General features: G+C 47.2%; 1 long non-coding RNA gene across 1 annotated transcript; it reads right to left on the reverse strand.

Moving 5' to 3' along the window:
- Nucleotides 1-226: 226 nt before the first annotated feature.
- Nucleotides 227-11,036, reverse strand: LOC117285721. The gene is made up of 3 exons (XR_004516836.1): nucleotides 10,900-11,036; nucleotides 10,021-10,189; nucleotides 227-851 (listed from the first exon to the last, which is right to left on the reverse strand). It is a non-coding gene; the product is annotated as an uncharacterized LOC117285721 (long non-coding RNA).
- Between the last annotated feature and the right edge of the window lie 1,257 nt (nucleotides 11,037-12,293).

Here is a 12,293-nt window from a genome sequence, read left to right on the forward strand (position 1 = left end):
AAAATTTATTGAACATTTTCAAAAAATGTTTCCTGCTTGTCCCATCTTGACACAGAGATGCTGAGTGTTGAGAAAGGAGAATTCCAGGGAATGAGAGCAACAGTGAAATGCAAAAGCTAATTAGACTCAAGAGTGGTAAAAGAAGATTCGAGAGTCCAAGTAGACCAAAAGCTAAACAATGAACATAGTCAGCAATCAGATATCAATTTAAGAAAGTCCCCTTTGGATCATGTTCTAAAAGTGGCACCTCTCATGTCCTAACACCAGAGTTTTGGCATAAAAATGGAGCCTGGCTCCCTCAGCCTCAGCATTTCCTCTCGTTTCTTATCACTCTTGCTATTTCATCTTCACCAACACTGCCTAGTCTTTATGTTGCCTGTGTGTGGACTTTGGCTTCTCCTCGCACCCTGGGTCAAGGCCTAGCACAGAGTAGGTGCTCAGTAAAGATAGCTTCTGTTCCTCCTCAGCCCTTTGCCTGGCATAAGAAATGTTGAAAAGTGTTACCGTCCTCTTCCAGAACTGCAGGTGCTCCGTTAATACCAACCCTGTAACCTGGGCATGAAAAATCCTGCCCTGGCAGTGTCAGGTGAGTCATCTAGAATCTCCAGCTCGAGAAGGTCTATGTGGTCTGCGCAGGTCAGCAGAGTCTGACCCCAGTTGGAAGGGGGCCCTTTCTCTCCTCTTCAGCCTTCTGGCCACCTCCCCACCATGATCAGGTCACAGCCCCACCCCCAGGGTAAGTCCTCCAACCTGTGATCTCTTGCCCACTTGCCAGCTACTGGCAGACACATCCGAGTATCACAAGGACTACATTAGTCACTTTGCTGTTGCTGAGACAAAATATCCAAGACCTGAAAATTAAAGGAAAAGAGGTTTATTTGGGCTCATGGTTTCGGAGGGTTCAGACCATGGTCAGCTGGCTCCAAGGCAGAAATGGCACAGTACAGCAGCACCATAAAGGAAAGCCGCTCACCCTATGGCAGCAGAGAGCAGAGAAGACAGGAATTGGGAACAAGAACACATCCTTTTAGGTCACCCTTCCAGTAACTCTTCTGACCAGGCCCCTCTCCTGACCCACGTTCAGCGATGAACTCGTCAATGGACTGATCCACTGATGAGTGTAGCTTCCCCCTGACGCAGTCACCTTCCAAAGCCCCATCTCTGAAGACATGAGACTTATAGAGAACATTTTAGATCTAAGCATAACAGTGATCCATCCACATTCACCTAAGGCCTCTCTCCAGCCAGGCTTCAAAGCAGCCCATGTGCAGCTCAACTTTGTCTTGGGCCCGGCCCTGCTGGCTGAGCATTGTGAGAACTGAACTGCAGACCTAGGGGGATGATATGGCCACACCGCGGGTCCAAAAGGTGATAGCAGGGCTCAAGAGAAGGCAGACTAGAGAACAGGCTCGGTCCCAGAGCAGCTGGTGGCAGAATCACACCAGAATCTAGACCCCTTCGTGTGGGCCCAGTCTTTGCTGGGAGCTGCTTGTGTGACCTTGAGCAGGTCTCCGAGCCTTGGGGTCACCATCCATGGAACGAGCCCTCGGGTCTGCCTCTCCCTCCTCCTCATATCAGGGACGACAAGGCCATGGATGTTTCGATGATGGAAGAAATGCTCTGGCACCAAGGCCCTGAACAAGACAGGCTTCCTGGCCCACTTCTGGAAGGTCCACAGCAGTGGGGGCCTCAGCCAGGCACTGGGCTTCTCAGTTTCCCAGATCTAAAGGCCACCATCACTGCGCCGCTGCCCCCGTGCCTTACAAAATCACTGGATTTTTAACCTGCATTTCTGGAATCCTTTTACACTCTCCCTGACAACTCTGTTACTTTGGGTTAAAAACAAACTTTTGCAGCTGTGTAACCTTTAGTCTGCAGAGATTGTCAGATCTGAATTCAGAAAATAACACCGTTCCAAACTCCTGCAGCCGAGAAGGCCCAAGGTGACAAAATCCAGGAGGGGAAAAAGCTGTGAGCAGAAGATGTTAAGGAGACAGAAGAGGGAGACCAGTTAAATTTAATATTAGCCAGAGATGTCTGGCTTATGTTACATCTTAGGAAATAAGCGGCAATAATGTCACTAGTAAATTAGCACCATTAAAGAAAAGTGATTATTAGTGCTCAGAGTCAGGCTCTGAGAATCAGGATGACATCGAAAATGCAGCAAGTCAACAGTCAGGGCCTGGCTTTTACACTCAGAGCCAGGTTCAAGTCCCAGCAGCGCTGTTTCACAGCACTGCTGTGTGCTGACTTCACTTCTCTGCTTTCTGTTACACTGATGGGGCAACGATATCCTGAAAAGATGTCACCTAACCCCCAAAAGCTGTGAAATGTCACCTTTCACAGCAACAAGAGGTTTCCAGGTGGGATTAAGGATCTTGAAATGGAAAAAAACGAACCTGGACTCTCCAGGTAGAACCAATCAATGTCATCTGAAAGGTGCTTCTCAGAGGGAGGCAGAAGATGGGAGTCAGAGATGCCAATGGAGCGACCCAGTAGGGAGATGTGAAGGTGCTTTGCCATTGGCCTTGAAGGCCGAAGAAGGGACCAGGGGCCATGAAATGCAGGCAGCCTCTAGAAGCTAGAAAACCAAGAGAAGGGATTTTTCTCCTGGTGGCCCCTGAAGGAACACAGCCTGTAATTACCTTGATTGTGGACTTCTAACAGCCAGAACTGGACAATTTATATTGGTTTGTGCTGTTTGTCTGTTTTGGTGGTATTGAGGAACGGATGCAGAGCCTTCACACTGAGACACACACTCGCATTATTCTGAAATGCGGTCTCCCCAAGTCACTGAACTGCCTGGGTTGGGCTGGGCCTCATGATCCTCCCACCTCAGCTTCCCAGACTGCTGGGATTACAGGCATGCACTGCCATGATGGACTATATTTATATTGTTTGAAGTCACTAGTTTTATAGAGTTTTGCTACAACAGCACAAGGAGGACAGAAAGATCTTTAGAGGCTGCTGTAGCACACACATTTTTTACTTTTCACTTTGAGTTTTCACAAAATGGCAGCCGGTAATAGCAGCTACCAGTAACTGTAGAGCATTAGCGGGCTTTTGTGGTCAGACACACCTCAGGGGCCTTCCTTCTTCCCACAGCATCCCACAAAGCAATCATCCACTCTGTCTCCATTAGTCAGAGCCCCTGCCTCCTGAGCAGCCCAGCTGTGTCGGACAGGTGGGAGGTGGTTATCATGAATTCATTCTCAGGGGACCTGAGATGGGCTTGCTGGGCTCTTTCCCCATGCCCGGGTCCCTCTGCTTCTCATGCTGCTTTAGATACCTGCAGATGGGTCTTGGTGAACCCCAAAAGCTCCAAAACTACACTATGAGTTGCTCAGTTCCTCAAATGTATCCCAAATAAGCAGGATTCTGTGTTTCCTCCCTGTGTCATGCTGGTTGCTCTTCTCTGGATACCCAAGTACCTCACAACTGAATGCTACTTTCCAAGTATGGTATGATTCCCAGAACATCTGCCTTCTGCTTTCTTCAATCCAGCCTGAGACCACCTTGGATGATCTAGGTCTTAGGCCCAGGCAGCCAACTGCACTGTGGGCTGGTGCCTTGTAACCAAGCATTGAGATTCCTGTCTTCTCTCAGAATGCAGCCAATACCTCTCAGCCCTGACCTCGTTGGGGACTGCCTGGGTTTGGGCACCTGACCCTACCATTTCTGTTTCATCTCACATCATTACATTCAGCTCAGTGCTCTAGTCTGTTGTTTGTACCGCGTTGTGTCAACCAAAGTATTTTCAGCATGTCATCTCAAAATCTGTTAATTACTAAGTCATCTCTGTCTACCACACTAATAGAAATATCAAATTGGACAATCACGGTGACCTTAGAAATTTATTTTCACAATAACATTGATTGGGATATGTGAACAAAGGCCATAAAACAATTCTAAACACACCTACCAGGCATACTAATCTGCAAATTACAGTCATCCCTTGGCATCCTTAGAGGATTGGCACCAGACCTCTGCAGACTTTGTACCAAAATCTAAGGGTGCGCAAGTCCCTTATTTAAAATGGTGTCATATTTGCATTCCACCTACGCACATCTTCCTGTATAAATTAAATCATCCATAGATAATGTATAATACCTAATGCAATATAAATGCTGTATAAATAGCTGATGTATTTATTTAGTGAATAATGACCAAAAACTAGCCCATACATGTTTAAGTACGATGCAAATTTTTTCAAGTATTTTTGCTCCTTGGTATGTCAAATCTGTGGGTGTGCAAGGCCCATCCTGTGCACAAATTTGTCATGAGATTTCCTGACAAATACCAAGCTGAGATGAGCTTTGCCTCTACATACTTAACACAACTTCCAGACATAATAGCCTAGCAAGCTTACCACAATATGGGGAATATACTTACCTGGTTGTGGCTTGTTCTTAAAGAACACACACAGGCTTCCAGAGAATTCTACTCCATTTTTTATGTGCTCACAGATCAGCCTTAAATAATCCAATCCAGAAACTTAATGAGGATGGATATGAGGATCCCCTGTTTTGTAGCCATAGAATCTCTTCCCCTCTTTACTAATCAGAGCTATATTTGCCACTCTAGTGTTCCAGTTTCTTTCACAGCCTCCACATTCCTTAAACATTATCAGCAGAGGCTCTGCAGCTTCTGGTGAGTTCTCCACTCCCTGGAGTGTAACTTGTCCTGGCCAAGAGACTTGAGCTCATTTACAGCAGCTTGGTGCTGTTAGAATCTCTTTACTCATCTTGAACTTCAATTTTCCTTTCCAACATTTTCTTTCTTTTTAGTCAGTAGACTGTTCTCCTTGGCAAAGATGAAAGAAGCAAAGTTCTGCTCTCTCTCTCTCTCTTGCTGCCATTCTAAAATGCAAGTAGTGCCCTGTTACTTGGTCTACCTTAAACTCCTAAGGGGCCAGCTTCCCTTTCCCTCCAGTAGTAATTCCCCAATTCCCCTGGGTACTTGGGAGGTGGGGGTGGGTGGCAGGTTTCCAAGTCTCTCACAGATTGAGTCAATAACTGCATTCGAAAACTAGATGGTAAGACAAACCCAAAAATGTATCGTGGCTCAATGATAGAGCCTTATTTGTCATTCTCATAAAGCTCCAAAATGGATATTTCAGATCAGTGGGCACCCTTCTCTAAATAATAGCTCAGGGGCCCAGGTTTTCTTCAATTTTGACCATCTGCCATCTTCAACATAAGGCTTCAAGACGCCTGTGCTTGTTTGCAGCAAAATAGAAAGAAGGATAAAGGCATGGAGAAGGTACAGGGATTAGGGTCAGGTCTGGCAAAGGCACAGGTTACTTCAATTCACATTCCTCTGGCTAGAACTCGGTCATACAAGTGCGCTTAACTGTGAAAGAAGCTAGGAAATACTATAGTCTAGCTGAAAAGGATGGTGGGAAATGTAGTCTAGCTGCAAAGGCCATTGGGGAATGTAGTCTAGCTGCAAAGAATGATGGGAAATGTAGTATATCCCAGGAAAAGGAGAAAAGACTATGATGAAGATTCTGCCATTGTGGATGTGGGGTCAGATTTTTGGAATCTGCATTTCCATAAGCCTCTAGATGACCCTGATGTAGGACCCTACTTTGAGTATCAGTGATCCCTGTTGCAGGCACCAAAGGCTCTTTGCAAAGTAGCCTCCATGCTCTGTTTGCACTATTACTCTCTACCTTACTGTGATCATACAAAGCACCAGCAGCTTCCTCAGAGGCCACGTGCTCTCTCTCCCACACCTCTGTGCTGGGTGATTCTTGTTTTCTCTGTCCTTTCTCCGGTCGTTCACTTGGCAAATTCCTGCTTCTCCTTCGAAACTCGGTGTTAAGTGGAATCTCTTCTGGAAGCCTCCCCTGATCCACCGACACCCAGGCAGCACTGACAGAGCCTTTCCTAATGTTCCTGTTCTACCTGGACTGAATCTCATTACAGTATCGATCATGCCGAATGGCATTCGCTGATATGTCTGCCTTCCCATTAGACTGAGCGATCCTCAAGAGTAGTAATTCTTAATTATCTTTGTAACCTCGGTATCTGGTACTTTGCCTTGGTACATGGTGGTGCTCTCTTAAGAGTTTGCTTCACAGGAATCCTTAGTATGAGACAACTTATCCTGTCACTGATCAGTTCCTTTTTTTGATTTTCTCCTTGTGTCAAACAAGAAAAGCTTCCTTTCCTTTTTGGTGGTATCTTTACAGTTTTACTACCTTGACTAGTTAGATCTAATTAACAAACTAGGTTTTGCGACTACATTCATCCTCATTCTTCCCCTTCACCAACTGTACTGTGAAGTGAATTTCCCCAGTAGCCACTTTGGTTTCATCAACACCCATTCTCATCTTTCTAGTTCCCTTCGGGAGCATTAGCAATACCAGAGCTAGAATCTTATCAAAAAGAGATCTGCTTTCTTGAGCCATCTTCCATTTTGGACTCTCAGCTCCCCTGATTTTGTGGGGAACTCCAAGAGCCAGAATTCCTGAAATCCAGGAAATGCATCCCACAGAACCCGTTTTTCTGTTCTGTGGACATCGTCAAATCCGTGGTTGTTGAGGTAGCCAGACTCCAAGATGGTGTCCAGCAATCCCCACCTCTTGACAGTCAGTGTCGCCTCTCACGGCAAGCCGAGGTTAGTCTATGTGGCCAATATAAAATCAGCCTCTGTCACTCTCTCTCATCACCTGCAGCTCAGAGAGAAAAAGAACTAGCTAGAGCATCTATCTTGAGGTGTCCTGCACAGAGACTTACATGACAAGGAACTGAGGCCTAAGACAACACCTTGTGCGTGAGCTTCTAGGTCTGCCGAACTCTGTGAGAACTCCTCAGGCAGGACCATGCAGCTACACTACCCCTGAGGTCCCAGTACTGTGTACGACAGTCAGTTTTGCTGCTGCTATTTCTATTTTTTTGTTTTGTTTTGCTTTTTTCTGTTTTGTTTTGTTTTTTGAGACCTGGAGATTGAACTCAAGGTCTATGGCCCCAGCCCCTTTTTAAATTTTGAGATGGGGTCTGGATGAGTTGCCCAGGCTGGGCTTCAACTTGCAATCCTCCTGCCTCAGCCTCCAACAGTGCTGGGATTACAAGTATGTGCCACCATGCCTCACTTGTTTACCTTTTTTAGAACCTCAGTGGCTTGAGAGATGCAGTCTTGAGCCAGAAGCTCCTATGAGTGCATCTGTGGGAGGTTCTATTCCACTTTTCCTCTGTTTTGAGATGTGTGTCTAAGGAAGCCAGTCGTATCCTCCCCCCAGCTGGGTGGGCTAGAATCCGAGAGGTGGTGGGACATCTGTCCCTACCTCTGTGTGTCTACATTGAAACGTTTACTCTCAGGAATCATGGATGTCCACAACTTCTATTGGAAGCATTATAAGAATAAAATTTTTAAATGTCAAAACAAGAAGGAGCTCTAAAAAGTGTCTGTCATGTGGTGGGTGCCAAGTGAATTCTTGCTTTATTGACACTGTGGAGCACATTGTCACTCTACATCCTGCCACGCGACTCACAGTGCTGTGGCTTTTGAACAACATATACACGCTGACTGCCACAGGTCAATCTAGATTCCTATCACTCTGCGATAGGGCTCATCTTCAGGGTATGTGTCTTCTAAAATCATGCTAGAATTACTCTTCCAGGTAGGTCTTATTTGTGAGAAACAGGACAGTAAAAACAGCCTTGACTATAATGACTAGGTCATATCTGCACACCACTTTTAAAGCCTCAATTTGTTTAATTTTGATGTACCCTATTCAGTAGTATATGAAGATCTCAGATTCCAAATATTGTTCTGACTTTTTGCGAGTCCTTCTCTCTGAGCTTTTGCAACTCCATCTATACTAGTGTTTAATTTCTGGTTATTTGGTTGAAATTTTACATTAGCCAGGATGCTGACTCATTTTGAAATTGTCCTAAAGTTACACCTGCATTATCGAGGGTTTGGACATTAATGAGAAGGTGCTTATTGCTAAGAAAATTCATAGCCATCTAAGGAAAATGGGCCTGACTTGCAATTCTTTCCCTGAGCCCACAATAAGCAAATCTATAAAAGATTGAGGAATTGTTTTCATGAAAATGTTCTGGGCCAGACGTAGTGGCACACACCTGTAATCCCAGCATTCTGGAAGGCTGAGGCAGGCAGATCGCAAGTTTGACTCCATCTTGGGTAATTTAACAATTTAGTGAGAGCTTATCTCAAAATAAAAAATGAAAAAGGGCTGGGATTTAGCTCAGTGAAAAGACCCTGGATTCAATCCCCAGTACCAAAAGAAAAAGGGAAGGAAAGAAGAAAGAAAAGAAAGGAAAGGAAAAATAAAGAAAATCTTCTGGTGAGTATTTTTCAAAGGTTTGAGAATAGAGAAAAATGTCAACATACAGGCCTGTGGTAGTATTACACTTTTCTACGTTTAGCATTTTGTTTGCAAAATTCCAGAGCTGAAACCTGTTATCTGAATAATGTACATTCTTCTGTTGGTAACAGTCTTTGATATTTAAGCAGTTTCAGTCATGATAAAGATGTGCCTTCCCATACAGTCAGGTGACCCAACACATCTGTCCCTTTCCCCTAGATCCTAGTCATGGTCCCACGTCCTCCTTTCTCACGTTGTGCTTCATCCCCACAGGCCTACTTTTGCCTGCGTTTTAACCTGTAAGTTGCTTAAGACCTCTTGGAATTAGGTCAGTGATATGTTTTAAATAAATAAAAATAAACTAGAGTGTTTCTGAGCAGCTGACTGTGAACAGAATTACTAGTAAGCCAGCCACAGATTAAACACCCAGGGAACAGCTTCTCTGAAGGGAAAGACTGCCTGTCCTTTTGGGGTGCAAGCTAGTAAAGTCTTCTGTTTTAAAATTTTGAATTTTTATCTCATGTTTCCTTACAGTAAGGCTCTCCTGGGCCAGATGGTGGGGATGGATCACTATAAACAAGGCACCAACCAATGGCTATGGGCTGGACACCTCCGAGGCCAGGGCTTGCCTCAGTGGTGCGAGAGAAGCTGCTCCCAGATCACCAGGCAGTGTCTCCCATCAGTCAGGGACTCACAGCCACTCAGGCAAACTATGAGTGGCTCTGTCTAATTAGCACTCCTGCCACCTGCAAACTAGTGGGACTAAAAAAAAGGTGCTGAATCCCTGCCATTGAGAAGTCAAAAAAAGACACCCCTGGTTTCACTCTGAGTCTGAGAATCTAATACTTCGATGGTTTGGGGAAAGACAGGAATTACACTCTCATTTTCACCCAAAGGAAATGACTGCTAAGGAGTTTAGTTTTAAAAACTCTCCTGCGGTGATGGGTCGCATCCTGCAGCACTGCCTGCCCTCTGCCTGGTCTGGGGTCCCTCTGCCTCCCACAGAAACGGCCTCATCTCTAAGCTCAGTGTGAGCTCTGTCTCCTGCTGCAAACCTCCCTGAGTAGCTACCTGCTATAGGTGACCCTTGTCCCCCCAAGAGCTGGAACCCTTTCCCCCAAACTGAGAACTAAGTCAAATTTCTTGATAACACCATTGTTATCTTAATTCTTTTCAAGAACAGAGCCAGTTGTTTTATTTGTCTGTTTCCACTGCTGTGTGTGTGTGTGTGTGTGTGTGTGTGTGTGTGTGTGTGTGTTGGGGGGGTGAGCAGGGTGAAAATGACCAAAGCATATGCTACCTGATACCTATCAATCCTGTCTTCCCAAGAGCCCCCAGCACAGTGCAGCACGCGGGAGGTTCACCATAAATGGCTGATTAAATGATTGGCAGGCGCCTCCATGACACATCACACAGCACAGTGGCCCCGGTGAAAATCCAGCAGCTGTGACTTCTTACTTCCAGTTTTAATCAATGTTGTGGAGTTGAAATGCTGGACACACAGTAGGTGCTAAATAGATGTGTATGGATTGATGAACCACAGGAGAGACAGTGGGTTGTGGAGGGCTCAATGATGCTTTTGATGCCAAATGGGGGTGCTTTTAGTGGAGAATAACGTTAGACAAACAAAGCAGCAAACACAAACCCCGACCAACACAGAGGTGGGTGGCTGCTCTGCTTACCTCCACTGAGCTCCCGCAAACAGATGTTCTATCAAGCCTGACCGGGCCTGATGAGGCTTCCACTCTTCCAAATGACCCGTGCCTTCAGTCATCAAAGGGACGCCAGCCCTGGTCCGGCAGGGGTTCTCCACATTCTAAGGCTGATTTCCAGTTCCGGGTCCAGGACCAGCTGCTGATAAAGGCAAAATCAGCATCCACCATGTACTGCAAGGGGAAGGCACTGGGCCAAGGACAAAGGAAACAGCACTGGTTTGTTAAGTGTAGTGAAAACACAGGCTTCAGAATGACAGGGCTCAAATTCCAGACCTGTCACCTGCCCCCTGTGTGACTGCAGGAGCTCACTGACCCTTTCTGGGACTTGGTTTGGGGAGTTGATAATGTCGATTACTGCACAGGTTATGCACAGGTCACTGGGGTGACTGACAGGACTCTGTGAGCAAGAGTGACCGCTGCAGTGCTGGGCATGCAGTGGCCGTGGGGTAAGGGACCGTGCTGCTGTGGTTGCTGCTCTACATGTGAACGAGAGGAGAGGTCCACCACAGCCGCGGCAGGCATGCGCGGCACCCTCAGGCAGTCCGCACTGGGCTCCTTCCAGATGACAGTAAGGCCTTTCCAGAACAAACCCCTTGTCACAAATGCTCCAAGCAGGGAACAGATGTTCTGGAGCATTCCAGGCTACTTCCCAGTGCAGGACAAGCCCCTTCATGACCCATCTGATCACAGTGTACACAGCAGGGCTGATCCCCAGAGCCTGGGGCTCAGGAGAGGGAGCACTAGCTTTTGGAGTACACTCCACAGGGCTGATCCTGCTCTTTCGGGAGGAATCTCTGGCCACAAAGAAGAGATTCCTGGGAGCAACACCCCTCAGGTCTAACGTACCACTCCGAGAGATCCACGGAGCAGAGCGCATCCCATCCCACGGGACACAGGGCAGGAGGAGTAACCCAAAAAGAAATCCAGACAGCCAAGGCGCTCGCTCGCAGAGGTAGGAGAGCTCTCACCCAACAGTCCGGTTAATGTCCCCAAACGCCTGCAGACACAGAGACAGCATGAGCCACAGTGCTCCAGACAAATGGAGTTCACCCCACATAGCTTGGTACTGGACAGAACTCCCCAGAAGAGAAAGACCTGGTCTTGGACTTTGCATTCGGGCTCTTTGGGTGACAAGAGGGTAGGGTGAGGACAGTTCAGACAAGCCCACTGTGATTCTAACTCACACAGCTTTTCTCACCCTCCAGACAAGCCGACACCCCCAGGAGCAGTCAGCAGGCTCCATTCCTGGAGAGTGTGCTACACTTCAGACCCCACAGCCTTAGCATCGCCACAGGCAAAGGCAGTGTTCCCAGTGAGGATGCTCTATGCCCCTCTCCTCCGATAACCCCAGCAGGGTGGCTGGGAATCCTCTCTTCACCTAGACAGTAGCCTTGGAAAGACGCTTGGAGTATGTACTTCCTCCTCTCGTTTGAAGATGAACCAAAATATCGTAAGACACTGGAGTGTCTCAGATAGCTAGATCTTACCCTGCAGATTTGTGAACCTTGGCCACGGTTTCATGATGCCCGCAGCTGTCATCCAGGAAGCTGCTCAGATCGCAGCCAGAGGATTCCTGAAGCTCACAGCTGGTGGATCCAGGCAGCTCTCTCTGAGGATGGCTTCCTACTAGACTGACTCTCGAGGGAGGCTCTGTTCTCCTCTCTGCACTGAACGGCTTCCACTGTTACCTGTGTATCATCTTTAAATCCCAAGTCATCCCTTATCTTTCCAGTTTACTATCTTCCGGCCCCTCTCACCACCATTTTGTGATCTGAGCATCATGCTGCATCTGTGTTCACCTGCAGGTGTTCCAGGGCCCTTGGGAGCTTTCCTCCCTCCGGCTCCCTCCCTGTCCCTCTGTGGAGCGCCTGTGTCACTCTGCAGCCCACACCCAGTCCTCCGCCCTGTCCCCTCCTGCCTGCCGCCTCCCCCATCTCAGGCTTCACACACCTTTCATTTGGACCCCTCCCCCAGAAATGCAGTTACTCTAACACCAGTGGGCCTTTCCCTGGTGTTCTCCTTCCTTGTCGCTGACAGTCCTCCCGCAACCCTCAGTAGATTATTATTATTTATTATTTATCAGTCACGACACTGTGCTGTGCTTCCTACGAGATGTTAAAGGAGACACAATCCCTGACTGTTTACAGCCAAGGAGCGAGAGCTCCAGAGCAGACACCACAGGGAGAGCCAGGGGTTCACTAGCGAAGTCCTCTCCACCCGGACAGGGGTGGGGGCCGGGG

This window comes from Fukomys damarensis, unplaced genomic scaffold (genome assembly GCF_012274545.1).
Source record: "Fukomys damarensis isolate Sample0158 unplaced genomic scaffold, DMR_v1.0_HiC HiC_scaffold_2, whole genome shotgun sequence".
In the NCBI taxonomy this organism is placed as follows: domain Eukaryota; kingdom Metazoa; phylum Chordata; class Mammalia; order Rodentia; family Bathyergidae; genus Fukomys; species Fukomys damarensis.